This window comes from Peromyscus maniculatus, chromosome 11 (assembly GCF_049852395.1).
Source record: "Peromyscus maniculatus bairdii isolate BWxNUB_F1_BW_parent chromosome 11, HU_Pman_BW_mat_3.1, whole genome shotgun sequence".
In the NCBI taxonomy this organism is placed as follows: domain Eukaryota; kingdom Metazoa; phylum Chordata; class Mammalia; order Rodentia; family Cricetidae; genus Peromyscus; species Peromyscus maniculatus.
In genome coordinates, this window is record NC_134862.1 from 57825520 (window position 1) to 57843176 (window position 17657).

Sequence of the window (17657 nt, forward strand, 5' to 3'; positions counted from 1 at the left end):
CTCCAGACAGGAAGCTGCTTCCTCTCCGCAGAAGCTTTGGGACTAAGAACAAGAAAAACGTAGCAGGTGCACGGAGGGCCAATTAAAAAACAAATCTGCACTAACTGATGGGTAATCTTCAGTCAAATCACTAGTGACAATACCAGATGCCTGGGGAAAATTGACATTGACCAGATCTGTTTATGGCTGGCGGGCTTTGATTCATCTGCACCAGGCAGCTGCTGTAAAGGTGAATGCCTTGTGCTCCCATTTTCTGCTTTTATGAGTTTGTTTTGTTGTAGCACTCTTAGCAATGCCTTTTTTTTCATCCAAGCTTGTAATAGGTCAGCTGTTAGCATTTTCAAATAGCCCTTCCATCTTTCATCATTTTCCAGAGAACCGAATTTGCAAGTAGATAACTGCTGCATTTGCGTTAATCACAGTGTGAATTACTCAACGGTTTGAATATAGTTAATGAGTGCACATTTACCTAAAAGATGGATGATGCAAATTAGAAAAACATGAGCCTTTGACCTATTTCCCCCATCTATAAAACTGAATTCCAGTACAAGTTGCTTTTCACATTTGAAGTCGAGGCTTTTACTTGCTCTGTATTTTACATAGGTCATTTCCAGAACACAAAAACATAGACTATTCTTTATTGGTGACTAAATAGACATTGCAATATCTATTTATAATAATTGCCCAGTTAACAATGCCACCAAGGTATACAAACCAATTCCTGCTGTTGTGTTAACCATAGTCTTGTGTGTTTGTCATGTGTTACATCTCTGCACTTAGTGTCGTATCAAGAGTGCATGAAAATGCAGAAGGCTACAGTGAGTATGTTGAAATTCTCAACACAGCTTCTACCAAACAGTCTCTAAATTTAAAATACAGTGAAAACATACAATGGAACACAGCTGAAATGTTAACTGGGAATTCAAAACTTACATTTTAGTTTGGATGGGGAAACTTCAGATAAGGTGAGTAGACCGGGAAGTATTTACCTCGCCTAGTCATTCAGAACGCCATTAAATGTAATCAGTTCAGAACTGCTTAGATCATTACAAGACATTAAATAGCTTGTAAAATACATCTTGGAAATTCCACCCTCAAGTCATCTTTAGTAATCCTATAGCTCCTGGGATCTTAATTGTAATAACAAGGATATGAACCAACAAGAGATTTTCTCAATGTGGAAAGTCCATTTTTCTAAATCTGTGTAGCTTTGAGATTTTGGTTTGTGCCCACACATCCACACAGGCTCTCATTTCTAGACCAGACCAACCTGACACTAACAATCCAGCACTTCACTTCTCCATCTCAAGTCATATCCTGCAGGGTTCTGCTTGGTTGAGAAGTTTCCACACACATTCACCTCACTGATTCATGCACCATATTTCAATGCAGAGACATACCCTTTCTTATTTTCCAACTCTTTTTTCACATTCCATAGCTTTCACATACATATGTATTGTTTTCATTTCCTAAATCCAACATAAGCATCACACATTCATTTTTTTTTTAAATTATAGTCTTACTATGGATAAGCTTCAAAATCTCATTTCCTCTGTCTCAAGAATTGTAGTTCTGAAGTTAGAAGTGGACTACACAACACGTAACCTACATTCACCCACTTTAAACTCATTGTAATAGTTCCTGAAAGCTTTCACTGTACTAATAGCAATACCTCATTTATGTCAGCCTGTTTTAAGATTCAGCACTCATAAATAGTTCTCTCTCTGTCTGAGTTCCTCTACTCAGGGCCCCTTTGACAGTCACTGATATTTCTTTTCCTTCCAGTTTCAGCTTCTGTTGTTCAACACATCTGATCTCCATAACTACTTTTATGTAAGTTACTTTTTATCCTTACTTTTAGATATAATCATATTCACTTTATAAATATTAAAGAATTCCATTTAATAATGTATGTAGTTATTTTATAATTGATTTATTTTCACTAAATAATAAACTATTAACAGTAGGATTAGTGTCTGCTTGATGAACCAATTAATATGAAGGGACACAATTCCTGCTGTAGCAGAGTCATCAGTTATACTTCTAGACAAAGATACAAGCATTTAAGTAATTACTTGTGCTTTAGGTTTGGGGGCAATGTTTTTAATAATGAAAGTATAATTTTTGAAATTCTTTTTTCTTTTTTCCTTGAATATTTAAAAACACACACTTTATTTTGTTGATTCAGTTTATTTTTATTGGAGATAATAAAGTAAGTTGACTAAGGAAGGCACCATTAATGAAAGTTCAGGAGACAAATGAGTTTCATAAAACTTGATGTGGGCAATGCTTTGAAAATGTTGGGAAAACGTTCTAAGTGTTAGTGTCTCCTCACCTGAAATTCTTCTACTTTGACTCTCTCTGTCCTCTTTGTGCCGAACACCTTTCTCAGTTCCTAATTCTGGTTACAGAAGGTGAAAACCAAGTCCTTTTCTTCTTTAATCAAAGCAAGTGATAGCCTGGAGAACACCTGATATGTTATTTGAGACTCTATCCCACCCGCACCCCCAGAACTACAGACTCGGTGGCCTACGGGGACAGTGCTGTTAATTGAGAATGACCAAAAACCACTGCCAATTTGCTCCAGCTGGCCCGAGAACGTGGAGAGAGCTAAAAAGGCTATTCTCCTCTGTATTGATCCTTCTATGAAGCACATTCACGGGCTGCCAGCAGTTTTTCCTTCTCTTGTTTAAAATCAGATGTAATTTACTGTTGACAAACAGCAGTGTAAGATCTGTTCGATTGGAGGTCACTTCGCTCCACTCTCCACTTTGATCCTATATTGAACACACAACAAATGCAGTTATTTTTAGCTGACTCAGATTATAACCGCTCTCCTTAGGGACTTTCAGCTCCACCTGGAACTTCATTTAATATCTACCTGTAAATAACAAAACACAACTGTGACCCAAAAGTCACTTAAGAGTAACAGTTCCTACTACTGCATTCTTATAAAGATGAGAATGTAAGTTTTAATGATTGGGAGGGTTAATTTAGGTGTTAAGATTATTTATTTATCCATTTTTATTGGCATCCAGCGCTTAAAAAGTAAGTGGAGAAAATTAAATAAAAGGAACAATGTAGGCTATTATACAGTCTTCATATAGGATACAATTTAGAGATGAAGATGGATACACTAAAGGAAAAGTACATTGTAATATAATTAGAAACAGAAAAAGATAATTGCTCCTACCATCACAGTCCTACTGAGTAGAGATGAACTTGTCCTGGATAAAATAAGGAAGACACACTTTGCTAGACAAGAAGACCGCTGAATATTGAGTCTTCAATGACATTTAGATAAATCCAACCTGCAGGCCAAAGGTTTTGGGGTGTGCTTTATGGAACTGAGAGTTTACCGTTAGGAGTAGAGGACAGAAAAATCCACGAAGGATATATGAAGTGATCAGTGTAACTCACTGAAGGAAAAAGTACAAAAGTCCAGGAAGAAAAATAAATCTGAAAGTGTGTTTAGAGCGCTTACTGCAAAGGCCATAATATATATGTTAGGAAGGAGATTATGGTTCATCTTGAAAGCTGAGGAGACTCACATAAATATGTTGTTTGATAATAATAACAGCCAACTATCTTGAAAGTTTATATGAGCAACACTATTTTAAGTGCCTTCCATTTGTTATCTCATTTAATCCTCATATTAACCTTATGACACAGACACAATCATGATTTTTTATTTTATGGAGAAATGAACCAAGACTTGGAAAGGTGAACTAATTAACTTGTCAAGGCCTCAGCAGTAATAAGTGGTAGAACTAATATCAAAACCCTGCACATTATTAATCCCAGAGAAGAAATGGAACATACCAAAATTGTCTTTAATAAATATCACATAGGTGATAGTAGAGATTAAATACTGATGAAAGGTATTTAGTATCTTAATATCAGAGGAAGGTATCGAATAAACACTGACATAATACAAATGCTAAATAATGAGGACATAAAGTGGAGAAATAACCAGAGTATGGGTTAATGTACAAAGAGTATACAGAAATGTATGTGACAGTTGACTGAATATTTTCTTCTCTATTAAATTCTTATGTTGATGTCCCAAATCATAACTGACTTTTTGAAGACAGAGCATATGAAGAGTGTATGGAAGTTTAGCTGGTGATAAGAAGAGCCATAACATTGTCAGGGATGGTGATCATATAAGATGAGAGAGACTTGATTCACTCACTCCTGCCTCCTGGCCCCCAAATCCAGCCCACACATGGCACGAGGGCACAGCAAGAGGTTGTTACCTGTAGCTAGAAGGAAAGTTACTGTGAGGACTGAGTCAGGCAGCACCTTGGTCTGGGACCTCCCAGTCCTAAGCATGGGAACAAATGCATGTCTGTTATTTAAGCCACAAGGTGCATAATATTTGCTATGACAGCCAAATGGAATACATCAATTAATTTCCAACTGTAAAAGATGAGAGAAATCATAGTTCATAGATTTCCAGCTGGAGTATTTGCCATTTCCTATTCAATGGAACACAATATGAGTTAAATTTATTATATGAGCAGTGTTACTCATGGAGACTTCTGAGAGTCCAAAACAGCTCTGGAGAAATCTCATTAGGCAGTCCAATGGGAATACATGTATTTGAATTGGGAAGATAAATTTTGCATTGACAAATGGATTATATAAATAATCATCAATTTTTAATGGTGCACGAGCTAATATCTATTACACACACACACACACACACACACACACACACACACACACCACACACACACACCTTTCCATACAATGTATACTTTGATGACAGGAGGAAGTATAGAAAATTATAAAACAAATTATTCATTTCTATTGAAATAAATATAATAAATCTCCAATAAAAGTCAATTTAACATAATTTAGTACCAGGGTTTTAATAGTTTGTTAACTTTTTCACCCACATTATCAAAATTTTAAATATAATCATGGATTTAGGGAAATCCATTGAAGAGGTGATAATGAGTATATCAACTCTCCCAAATTTCTTCCGCCCATTCCTTACACTGTCCATGTAACTTTCTGCAAAGCAGACCTCTAAATCTTTCTGGTGTTAAATTGTGAGAGTTTTATTTTATTGTGTTGGTGAAGTAGATAATTTACAGCTTTGCCTTCAAATCAATGCCACGACTTTGTAGAAAATATTAACATTTATAAGGTTCTTTCCTTGTACTCACTTTTGAAATGTTTTGGGAATAATCAGGACTGCAAATAATTTAATTTTGTGAAGAAAAAAAGAACCTGAGAGAAAGACATGACTTCATATTGCCATAAGACAGCAGGACATATCTTCCCCTACAGATAAACCAACAGAAGACTCCAGGAAGGGAAGTACATCACAGCAGGCAATTTGTTCATGCTGGGTCTTGGTTTTATGTTCATTTCAGCAATAGATTTCCTAAGGGCCAGGAATAAGCTCAGCTATCAAAAGAAACTGTGTACTATGATCCAAATTGCAAAGATTTGTCCAGGTACAGTTGCTTATGCCTATAAATCCAGCAATTGAGAAGCCAAAGGAAAATATGACTAGGAGTTAAAGATTACCTTGGGCTATAGAGTGAGAGCTTGTCTAAAAATATGATGGAAAACAATCAATAAAATAAAACCCAGTGAATGAGAGGAGAGGCAAATAAATAACTTAACATACTGAATGAAGACAGGGTACCACCATAACATCTGAAGACAGTGGAGGTGAATTATGTCAAAAGCTGCCAGAAAGTCAAAGGAAAAGAAAAATAAAAAATGCTTACTGGTGTAATTAGCAAAGGAACATGTAGAAATCCTTGTTAAATATGAAAGAAGTTTAGGATTACAAATGACAAGCAGGTGATGAAATGGAAGTCACAGGTGAAAATTTTGAAAGGGCTCCTAGGAAGGGGAAAAAAGACTTTCCAATAGCAAGATAGACTATAGACTACTCTCTCCCCACTGCTAGGACAATAGAGAAGAATATTTAAGATAGTCACATAGTAATAAAAGTCAACACAACAGTTGTAAGCTTGAAGACTATGAGGATATTTTAGAGATATAATACACAGAATAAAGTTGGAATGCAGGCAAACATTACTCATCACCTTGATTATGAATTATTATGATGACTCCATTTGGTAGTAATGAAATTTCAGAAATCTTAGACAGACAGAATTTAGCTACCTAACCGTAAATCTAAAGCTCATGGGTTAGGAAACAGACAGTGAGTAAGAGCACCTACTAAAAGGGATTTGTCCTAAGTACAAGTCCCCAGCAACTAGCAAAAAAGCATGGAGTGGGCACATGTGTGTATGTAATCTCAGAACCGAACAAGGTAGAGAAGGGAGAGACAGAAGAACTCCTGAGGTTTTCTGGCTGCTACCTTACCTCCAGGTTCAGTGACAGAACCAGTCTGAAGGGAATAAAGGGGAGAGTGATGGAGTAGGACACCTGACCTCTTCTTCTGGTCTCCTCAGGTATGGGCACTGTGTGTGTATCCTCACACAAAGGTGTTCATAGATACAAAACACACTAAATAAATATCAGCTCAAATTTTTAACACATATTTATATCTGCTAAATATTAATTTTAAATAGAAATTTTTATTCATCTTATTTTAAAAGCTTTATGAAATCACATATATCTATGATTTTACATGTACCACATAATGCTTCAAAACAGTCTCAGTGCTTAAACCATTCTCAAAACTGGCACAATGATAATTAACAAATACCCTGAACAAGGCTCTACCATACATACATATTTGGAGTCAAGACTGCATAGTGAATGATAGAAGTATCGAATACTTTTTGGTAGAGACAATACCAACCTCATTTGACAAAGTTAAACTTAACTTCATAAATAATCCAGCCAGGAATAGAACTAAAAAGGAAAATTAAAGATCAATATTTATGATGAATATGGACATAGAAATTTTTCAAGAAATACTTTAAAGCCATGATTCAACAACACAAATATATCAATAATACAAATCCACTACAACCCAGTTGCCTTTACTGAAATGATTCATGATTCAGCAATATAATAATGTATGAAAATGAGTATATTCTAATGTAATATAGTCCACAAAGAGACAACAATAGAATCAAGAGATCATTCAACAACTGTGTCCCTTCATAATAAAAGTCCTAAATAACTTTGGAATTGGAGAAATATATGTCAACTTAATAAAATATATATGTGATAACATTATGTCCAACGTAACAGAACTGAGGAAAAACTTGGTGGCAATTTGACTAAAGTCAAGAAAAAGACAAAAGAGCGATGTATAAGTGAAAGATGTTTAAACAAGGCCATCAAGTGCAGCAAACCTTGTCATCAAAAGTAAGTAAGCAGTACTGAAGATACTTGTGAACTATTTCTAGGGATCATGAGGACCATCATGATGTATGTTTGAGAACCTAATGAAAATTTAACATATTTTGGAAGAACAGTAAATGGTGGCTCAGAATAAAGAATTCAATCCCAGAGAGATAGTTGTAATACATCATGAAATGTATAAACATATGCAAAGAAAAATTCAAGAGTATCTGCTACAATAGTCATCAAGTCTCCTCAACAAGTTCATGTAATGAAAATACTGAGAAAGAATCAGACACACTTGTTAAAGATAACAGAATAAAATGGCATCTGTGCCAGGACAACACATTTTGTTTGGCACACATTTCACTCAAGAAAGTACAGAAGGGCCGGGCGGTGGTGGCGCACGCCTTTAATCCCAGCACTCGGGAGGCAGAGCCAGGCGGATCTCTGTGAGTTCGAGGCCAGCCTGGGCTACCAAGTGAGCTCCAGGAAAGGCGCAAAGCTACACAGAGAAACCCTGTCTCAAAAAACCAAAAAAAAAAAAAAAAAAAAAAAAAAAAAAAAAAAAAAAAAAAAGAAAGTACAGAAGAAGTCCCTGGGGACAAAGCCCTTTTGAAAGTAGAATAACTATCAAATCTGAAAACAAATCAAAACAAAAATCACATACTGGTATCGAAGACAGGATGGTAACTATGACACCACCTTCATCCAAGAGACCCTTGGGTGAATATTTGCTATAGGTAATATTTAATGTGACAGTGGTAAAGACATGCAAAACAGTTTGAGGGATATTACTTCATGTGTCATAATTACTGACAAACATATGATTTGTTCATAACATAAATGTATTACTGCACACTGCATTATTTTTCTTATAACTTAAAATAATCTAACATTTTTCTCAGACACTTTAGCATGTACAATATCAAGGTAAAGTATACAAAGACATTTTGTGATAGATTCAACTAAATATATCCTCGGAATCTGTGTCAAGATATCTCTGTGCATTGATTAAAACTTAGACGTTGGAGGTAGGTCACCTGGATTTGAATACTCAGCCTATACTGCAGTGGCTATGGACATAGTCAACTGCTTAACCTTTCCAAATTTATTTCTTAAAACAAATTTAGAGTCATAATTTAAGGACTTGTGGAATTCTTTATAAATATTTTCAATGACATAAAAGACAAGAGAATAGATACAGTAGAATCATTTTAGGTATTTTTGATTTTTATTATAAAATAGGATATGCATTACATAACTTGGAAATGTTGCATATGTAAACTCAACAACTCAATTCGCCCCTCAGAGAAGTAAGAGTTCATTCTAGGGTCAGATATGAGTGACATAGACATGGGAAGACATATTTATGTTCACTAAATCTCATGTTCCTACATGATAACAGTTCCATGAAGCTTTATACTAATATAATAAAGAAAATCATATGTCAATGTATTTTTTTCAAGAAGAGTGGGATGATATCAGCTGTAGGATTTAAATGTTACACAACATAATCCTTAGTCTTTTGGTTTATACATTCAAAAGTAGCTACTCAATAGTCATAAAGATGTTAGGTCACATGCAGAATAGGGTAATCAGTAGATATCAAGGGGAACGTAGGTAGCACAAGATAAATAGTAATTAGACAGTGGAGATGCAATATTTCATCCCTCCACAATCATTAAAGTTCTAGTCAGTTAATCAGTCTCTAGGAAATGCAGTTCTTTCCAGCAACCTTATTCAAACAAAGAAGCCAATTTATTTGCCTGTGTCCTACTTGTTCATCTTTCAGACAAGACAATATCTGTGATAGAAATGAAGGCAGTGTTTTGGGGAACACATAGACAAAGCTATAGTGCCTTTGCCTTGCCTGAATGAATGACATATCACCCCAATCAAAGCAATAGAAACCCTTCACTGTGTTAACACAACCAGGAAACAAAAGGATGGGGCCTATGAATACATGATGAGAACAAAGATGAAATTTAGTTGACTGGACAGTAATTGGTTTCACTGATACAAACTGTTTTAGCTTAAGCTTATACTCAAAAGAACCAAGAGGTTTTAATCAAAATCTCTATTGGAAAACACACAGAAAGCGAGTAATCTGTTTGGCTAACTCAGATTCTTTAATCTGGTGCTGCATTAGTACACACCAATAGAAGAGCCAAAGAGTGTTGGAGCATGGTGCCCTCTGCCTGACAGACTGCTACATTTAAGAGGCATGTTTAATTGCTCTTTACATTTAAATCACACACACACAAAATGTCTTCATTCCAAAGGATTTTAGGGAATGAAATGATAGTAAAACATATATAGAATTTAGAAATTTGTATTCAGTTGGATTAAAGTCTATTTACATAGGCTTTGAATATGCAAATAAGATCAGTCTGAATTGCTGGTCACATTTACTGTGACTATGATTCTACTTTTCAGAAGGTCATTTCTTGAATACTTTATGCTGAAACAAGAATCCTATTTAAGAATAATGGATGTCTAAACAACTGTAGAAAAACCTACATAATTCATCTTCAAATGAGACCTAGAAGCATTTCACTTTTATTTCTAAATATAAGTCAGTTGTTAGCTTTGGCATTTTTGTCAATAATAGAATCATGTAAATTTTGTAGCAGTTGAGAGCACACCAGATATTTATTTATTTGGGATTTTGCTTGACATGGTGATGTGCACTTGGTAATTACAGGTTTTTTTCCAACTGGAAAATTCTTATCAATTATTCCAATGAATATGTCACCCAGAAACTCCTTTTTAAAAATAGATTTTCTTCACAACTCATGATTAAATACAGATTAAGTATTACTCTTTATGCTACTGAACATAGTTTTATTTGTGGTCTATTTAACTTCAGGCTTTTCTGTTGTGATAAGAATTTGAAGACAACATATTCAGAATACTGTCACATTTCATTTCTTTTGAAGAAATTTGCCAAACAAGGACATGCATGTTCAGCAGAAGGAGAATGTTCTTTGTTTGGCTCCAATTACTTAACAACCAAGCAAATCACTTCATATGCCATGGCTGATACCCTAAAATGCAGATCTACATTTGACCATGAAAACTCCAATTATTGCATTGGAGAAAAAGAGCTTTCTAATTATTTATTAATTTTAAATAAATTAAATATAATCAGAATAATTTAAACAAATATTGACAGACTAGAACTGGGGGGGGGGCGGGGAGAATGAAGCAAAAGAGCCCAAGAGAAGGCCTAGGAAACAGACACCCAGTTGTTCTCAAACTCAGGAATCCCATAAAGACACTAAATGGAAACCAGACACAGACGGCCTGGTGCAGACCAGTGCAGGCTCTGTGCATGTTGTCTCAGCCACTGTGAGCTCATTTGAGCTTTATGACAAAGCAAGATACTGACATATAACAGAATGTCATTTGGAGTCCTTTTATTGCTACAGTTTATTGATGCTGTTGTTGTTATAACTGTAGAATTTTACCCTACATCTATGAGCTGTATAGTCTCAGGATCATTGTCACCCAAGCACTTTTGGAATAGGTTTACCTTTCCTGGAATGGGAATTAAATCATGTCAGATATTGGTAGGTTACTTCCATAAGTTCTATTCTCCCATGGCCCCAGCATATTTTCCAGACAGTACACCATTTTAGATCAAAGAGTTAGTGGCTGGGTTGGTATTTATATTACACTTTTGGTTGTGTACAGAGTACTTTCCTTTACCAGAGTCTAGCACATGTAAGAGTGAGGACTCTTGGTAGGTACAAGCTCCACTTCTCCATGTTTTATGCTTTATACAGTTGTTTTCAGGAATGTGACCTTGCTGTCAGTTTGTGGAGAGAAACTTATAGTCTTGGTATCAGTTTGGTTTGTTTACGGATTTCAGTGGGACCCCTTGGGCTAACAACTCAATTAAATATAACCCAAAACCTGGTACTGGCTGCTTCATTTGGTGTCAAGAAATGGCCAATGGGGATTTGTCTCCTCCATTATTGGTCGAATCAATTTTGATCACATTCTTATGTATACGTTTTACAAATCTTCTGCTCTATTAAGTCACCACACTATCTTTCAAATGGCCCTAAATTTTAGTTGTCTTTTCTGTATTCCTTACCTTGGCACAACCTTCCCACTACCAACCCCCCTTGATCGTGTTCCAGCCCACAATGTCCACCCATCTGTAACTAGCTATTCTATTTTTCTTTCCTAATGAGCTCTATCTGTTCCCTCTAGTTACTTAATCTATACCTAACTTCTGTGGTTCTCCAGATTGCAGCTTGGTTATCAAGGACATAAGTGATAATATCCATATATAAACAAATACATACTGTATTTGTCTTTGTGGATCTTTGACAACTCACTCATGATGAGGTTTTTTTATCCAGTTCCATCTGTTTGCCTGTGGATTTCATGATTTCATATTTTTAATGGCTGATTAATAATCCATTGTATAAATGTACCACATTTTCTTTATTCATTCTTCTGATAAGGTATATCTAAGTTGTTTCCAAACACTGGATTTTATGAATAGAGCAGCAATGAATATGGTTGAATTAACTTCTCTGTGGTAGGATGAATTGTTTTTTGAATATATGGCCAAGAGGGATAGATCTGGTCTTAAGTTAGATCGATTCCCATCTTTCTGAGCAACCAGAGCATTGACTTCTCCAGTGGCACCACAAGATTGCAGTCTCACCAGGAATGAGCCAGTGGTTCTCTTACACCATATCTTCACCAACATGAGCTGTCATTTGTTTTATTGATCATAGTGATTCTGACAGGTGTAAGATGGAATCTCAAAATAATTCTGATTTGAATTTCTCTGGTGGCTAAGAATGTTGAACATTTTTTTAAGTGTCTCTCCTGCATTTAAGTTTCCTCTGTTGAGAATTCTAGGTTTAGATCCATAGCTCATTTTAAACTAGATTATTTGTTTTCTTGATATCCACTTTCTTTTGGTCTTTATATTGTTTTGGATACTAGGACTCTATTGGATGTGTAGTTGGTGAAAATCTTTTCCCATTCTATATGCTGCCACTTTGTCCAAATAACAGTATCCATTGCCATGCAAAAGTTTTTCACATTCATGAGGCCCTGTTTATTAATTGCTGATCTTATGGTCTGTGCTAATGGCAATATGCTCAGATGGTCTTTTCCTGTGCTAGTGAGTCAAGGCTATTCTACCCTTTCTCTTCTGTCAGGTTCAGTGTACTAGTTTTATGATGAGGTCTTTGATCTACTTGGAGTTGAGGTTTGTGCAGGGTGATAAGTATGAATGTATTTGTATTCTTTTACACAGCCATCAAATTTCACAAGGATCACTTGCTGAAAATGTTATCTGTTTACCAATGTGTATTTCTGACTTCTTTATCAAAAATCAGGTATTCAAATGTCTGTGGATTTATGGCTGGGTCTTCAGCTTGATTCCATTGTTCAACATGTCTGTTTTTATGCCAATACCACATGGTTTTTATTACTACAGCTCTGTAGTGCAATCTGAAATTGTAGATTGCTGTGGGATGTTCTGTATGTCCTGTGGGAGCCCGTTCTTGGGTTCCTCGTGGCTTTACCCAGCAGGTCCGCATAGAGGATGATTAGGACCATGGGCCTGAGTGCAGGTGTCTGAGATGGTCTGCACTTGTCTGTGCTGGGGGATGGTCTGTATGGCAAATGTGTTGCTCTGATTGGTCAATAAATAAAACCTGATTGGCCATGGCTAGGCAGGAAGTATAGGTGGGTCTAACAGAGAGGAGAAATAAAAGAACAGGAAGGCAGAAGGACTCACTAACTGCCACCCTGACAAGCAGCATGAAAAGATGCCGGTAAGCCACAAGCCACATGGCAGGGTGTGGATTTGTGGAAATAAATTAATTTAAGCTATAAGAACAGTTAGCAAGAAGCCTGCCATGGCCATACAGTTTGTATGCAGTATAAGTCTCTGTGTTTACTTGGTTGGGTCTGAGAGGCTGTGGGACTGGTGGGTGACAAAGATGTGTCCTGACTGTAGGCAAGGCAGGAAAACTCTAGCTACAGTTGATGATGATACCTCCAGCAGTTCTTTTATTATTCAGGATTGTATTAGCTCTCCTGGATTGTTGTGTTTCCACATGAAGCAGAAAAGTGTCTTTTCAAGATTTATGAAGAACTTTGTTGGATGTGGATTATATTGAATCTGTAGATTGGTATTGATATAATGGTCATTTTTACTATATTAAACCTATCATCTATGAACTTGGGGAAATCTTTCAATTTTCTAATATCTTCTTCGGTTTCTTCAATATCATGAAGTTTTTATCATACTAGCCTTTGACGAGCTTCATAAGAGATACTCCAAAATATTTTATATTATTCAGAGCTGTTGTGAAAGGTGGTGTGCCCATGACTTCTTTCTCACTCAATTTGTCATTTGTATATAGGAGGATTATTGATTTTTGTGAGTAATTTTGTTTCTAGCTACTTTGTTTTAAGTGTTTATCAGCTACAGGACATCCTTGGTGGAATTTTTAGTCACTTATCATCTACAAATAAATACACTTTGAATTCATCGTTTAAAATTTGTATCCCCATTATGTTCTTCAATTGTCTGATTGATCTAGTTAAGACTTCAGGTATACTGAATAGTTATGGAGAGGGTGGAAAACATTGTGTTGTTCCTGGCTTTAGTGGAATTGAGTTTCTCTTTGTTTAGTTAATGTTGGATATGATCTTGCTGTAAACTGCCTTTATTATCTTGAGTCATGTTCATTTTATCCCTAATATCTCCAGTATTTTTATTATGAAGGAGTGTGTATTTTGTTGAAGGACTGTTCTATATCTAATGGCATGTCTATGCTTTTTTTTCTGACTCTTTATACAGTCGATGACTTTGTTGATATATGTATGTTGAACCATCCCTGCACCTCTATGATGAAGCCCACTTCATTATGATGGATGATCTTTTTGATGTGATCTTAGATTAATTTTCAAGTATTTTTGTGAGTGTTTTTCATCCATGTTTATAAAAGAAATTGATATGTGATTCTTTCTCTTTGTGGTGTCTTTATGTCATTTAGATATCAGGGAAACCGTGACCTTATAAAACTAATTGGGCAATATTGTAAGTTGACCACATTGTAGTTGATGGCTCCATACCTAGAAATGTATGGACTACACAAATTGCAGTTAATGGGTTATGAATTAAAGAAAACATAAAGGGTGGAGGTGAGGCAATAACGATATGTAAACATGTCTGGGGTGAATAAATACTTTGAATAAAATTCTCAAAAAAATAATAAAAATATTTTTAAAGTTAACAACTTGAAGAAAGCATTGGAATGTGATCCTTAAACTAAATTACAATAAATATGATTTAGCAGCTTGGGGTGCATGCCTATTAGATGACTTTACACTGAAAAATTGAGTCTTTTTCTTTTTTTGCATAATTTCCATGTGTGAGAGAGGTGGGAGAAGGTGAGAGTGCTCTCTTCTATGCGGACTGTGTATATGTTTGTGTGTGTGTGTATGTGTGTGTGTGTGTGTGTGTGTGTGTGTGTGTGTGTGTTGTGCATTTGTGTGCAGGAATGTGTTCATGTGCATGCAAGTAGAAGCCAGAATTCTACATCTGATATCTTCTTCTATTGCTCTCTACTTTGTTTCAGAGACAGAATCTCAGTAAATTTGGAGCTCACAGATAGGCTAAAATGGTTGTCCATTGACATCTAGGGACACCTTTGTCTTTTTCTCCCAACACCACAATTACATGAGCTCACCAACATGATTGGCTTTTTTATGTGGGGATGTATGTCCTGAACTCACGTTTTCATACTTATGTGTCAGCCATTTTGAACATCTCTCTAATTTCGTTCTACTTTTTGGAGATTTTTGAGGGGACAACTGTACCATGGGATTTGATTTCTCTGCCACATAGATAAAATATGATTGAAAGGTATACATATGAGGGGATTTTATATGTACTTCTTAATATAATAGATTTTCATCATTGCTTCTAAGTGAGAAAGAATAATTGTTTTCCTTATCATCAGTGTTGTGATGCTACATGCATTACCATATACTGATGGCTCATTTCTGTTCAGTATTTTCAAATGTGAGCAGGAGGAGATAAAATCCAGCTGGAGAAAAGAAATGGCTCATTCCTTTCTTGTTATTCTCACAGAGCTACACAAGTGGTTTTTTTTTTTTCTTTTTCAGCCCTGCTTTCTAATTACTGATTTGAATGGTTCTGCAGATTAAAAATAAAGTTCTTAATTGAGTATAAATGAGTTTGGAAAATATCCAACTAGCAAGGCTCTTCTCTACTAACATTTATTAGAATCAAGATGCTTTCTAATTGGAGAAGCTCTGGCACCACCATAGGTTTAACCATCTTACATGTTTATATTTTGTGAAGGAAAGCACTGAAATTTTGTGTGTGGTTTGGGATTTAAAGCAGGATATATATAAATATACTAAGATACTCTCAGAACAGATTTTTTTTAATCAAATTAACTACTTCAGTACTCGAAGACTCCTGAGAAATTACTCCCCTGCATGACAACAGCTGTTAGAAGATTCTTATTCTTAAATACATTTAAGACAAGTAATCATAATGCCTCAGTCAGCTTCAGGCAATATGTGTACATGGCTGTGGAATAAGCCTCATTATAGATCCAGGGGAATCTACTCTTACCATCTTATTCAGTGATTCAGGCAAGTAATTCTTTTCATTTTGATGTTTGAGAATGAAGTTCAGCCTCCCACTTCAAGTAGAAAGATAAAATTTCAATGAAATGCAGTTATTTGTCCAAATTTTATCATTACCTAGTCTCTAATATTAAAACTAATGTGAGAAGCATAACTAAGCTTACCTTAATGAGCATATTTTCCCTGATGTACCTCTTCTTTCATAGTGTAGGTGTGGTGGAATCATGTCAACTTATTTGCATATAATTGACTTTTTAGAGTTCCTAGTTCTCATTTGCAAAATGTGGCTATTAGTCAGCACTTCAGGGGGGACCTCTTACTTGTAAGATAATTAGATTTTAAAAATACTACATTTTAATTTATTCATCTGTGTGTGTGTGTGTGTGCATGCCTACACACATGTGCATGCCACAGCATGAAGGAGGTCAGAAGATAACATAAAAGACTCTGTTCTCTCCATGCACCATACAAGTCTCAGGCATCAAACTCACATCTTCAGATTAGGCAGAAAGTGTCTTTATCTGCTGAGCCAATCTCATTGCACCCAGACTTTTTACCATGCATTCATTCTTTGCAAGCACATGCTGTAGTCACATTATGATATGATAGTGTTCATGACATTCGATATGACCAGTAACACAAAACAAAATGAAAGATGGAGAGTGTGCTTCAGAAATTATGTAAAAATGAAATAAATAGTATGCACAAGAACCCATCTCCAGTAATTAGCACAGCAAAAGAGTATAGATTTTTAACGAGTCCCTTATCAAAGGGGCATTTCATGAAGAGAGGCAGTCACTGCTTGTCATCATGCTGCAATATACATTCATAAATTGTCTTACATCATTAGTTCATTTTAAAAATTCTTTGAAAAATAAATATTTTCTGTGCATCAGCATTGGCATCTTTGCACTGTGAGGTGTTCTTGGTTATTAGCAGTAGTGTCTAGAAGGCAGGCTTCAGCATTCATAAATAACTTTGAGCACTTATGGATATTGCAGTCATGTATTTACTCAATTGAAAATAATTTTGCCCATCCTGGTTTTCAGTCCCAGCATACCTAAACATTAACAAAATTCACTTTACAATGAACACAATGGAATCTGCACACACCGGATTTTAATTTGTAGCACGCAAAAATGAACCATCATATTTGTAGACGTTATGTGGGAGTCTCTCTTCCAGTTGACGTCATTAGACAGTGGTTTGTCAGTCAAGCATTTCAGAAGACCTTTTTTTGGCACTAAAACCTGTTGTTCTTTCTCAGATAAATGTGTCTTTTAAAATTCCAGATAGTACATTCTAAGTAGAAAACTAGGTAGCATCCCTAAGTAAATTAAGTCCTTGAAGAAACTTTACTCCAAACCTTATTTATTTGTTTATTTGTTTGTTTGTTTGTGAGTGAGATTGGCCACAAAATTAGAATCCAAAGCATAGTGCCAGAAGTTGTGATGTGTGTTCAGAGAAATTTTGAGAAAACATGCCATATGATTAACTAACACTTTCTAAAGCATAGATCAGTTGTCAGAGTTTACTGTTTCCCTAGCCTTATTTCTGTAAACATATTAGCATATTGTAACATTAAAAGTTATTGCTAATAATAAATTAAATCTATATTGTAAATGACATTCCAGTGAAAATTAGTGTGTGTGTGTGTGTTGTTCTTCTGGTCTCAACATTTTGGCATGCCTGTCCTC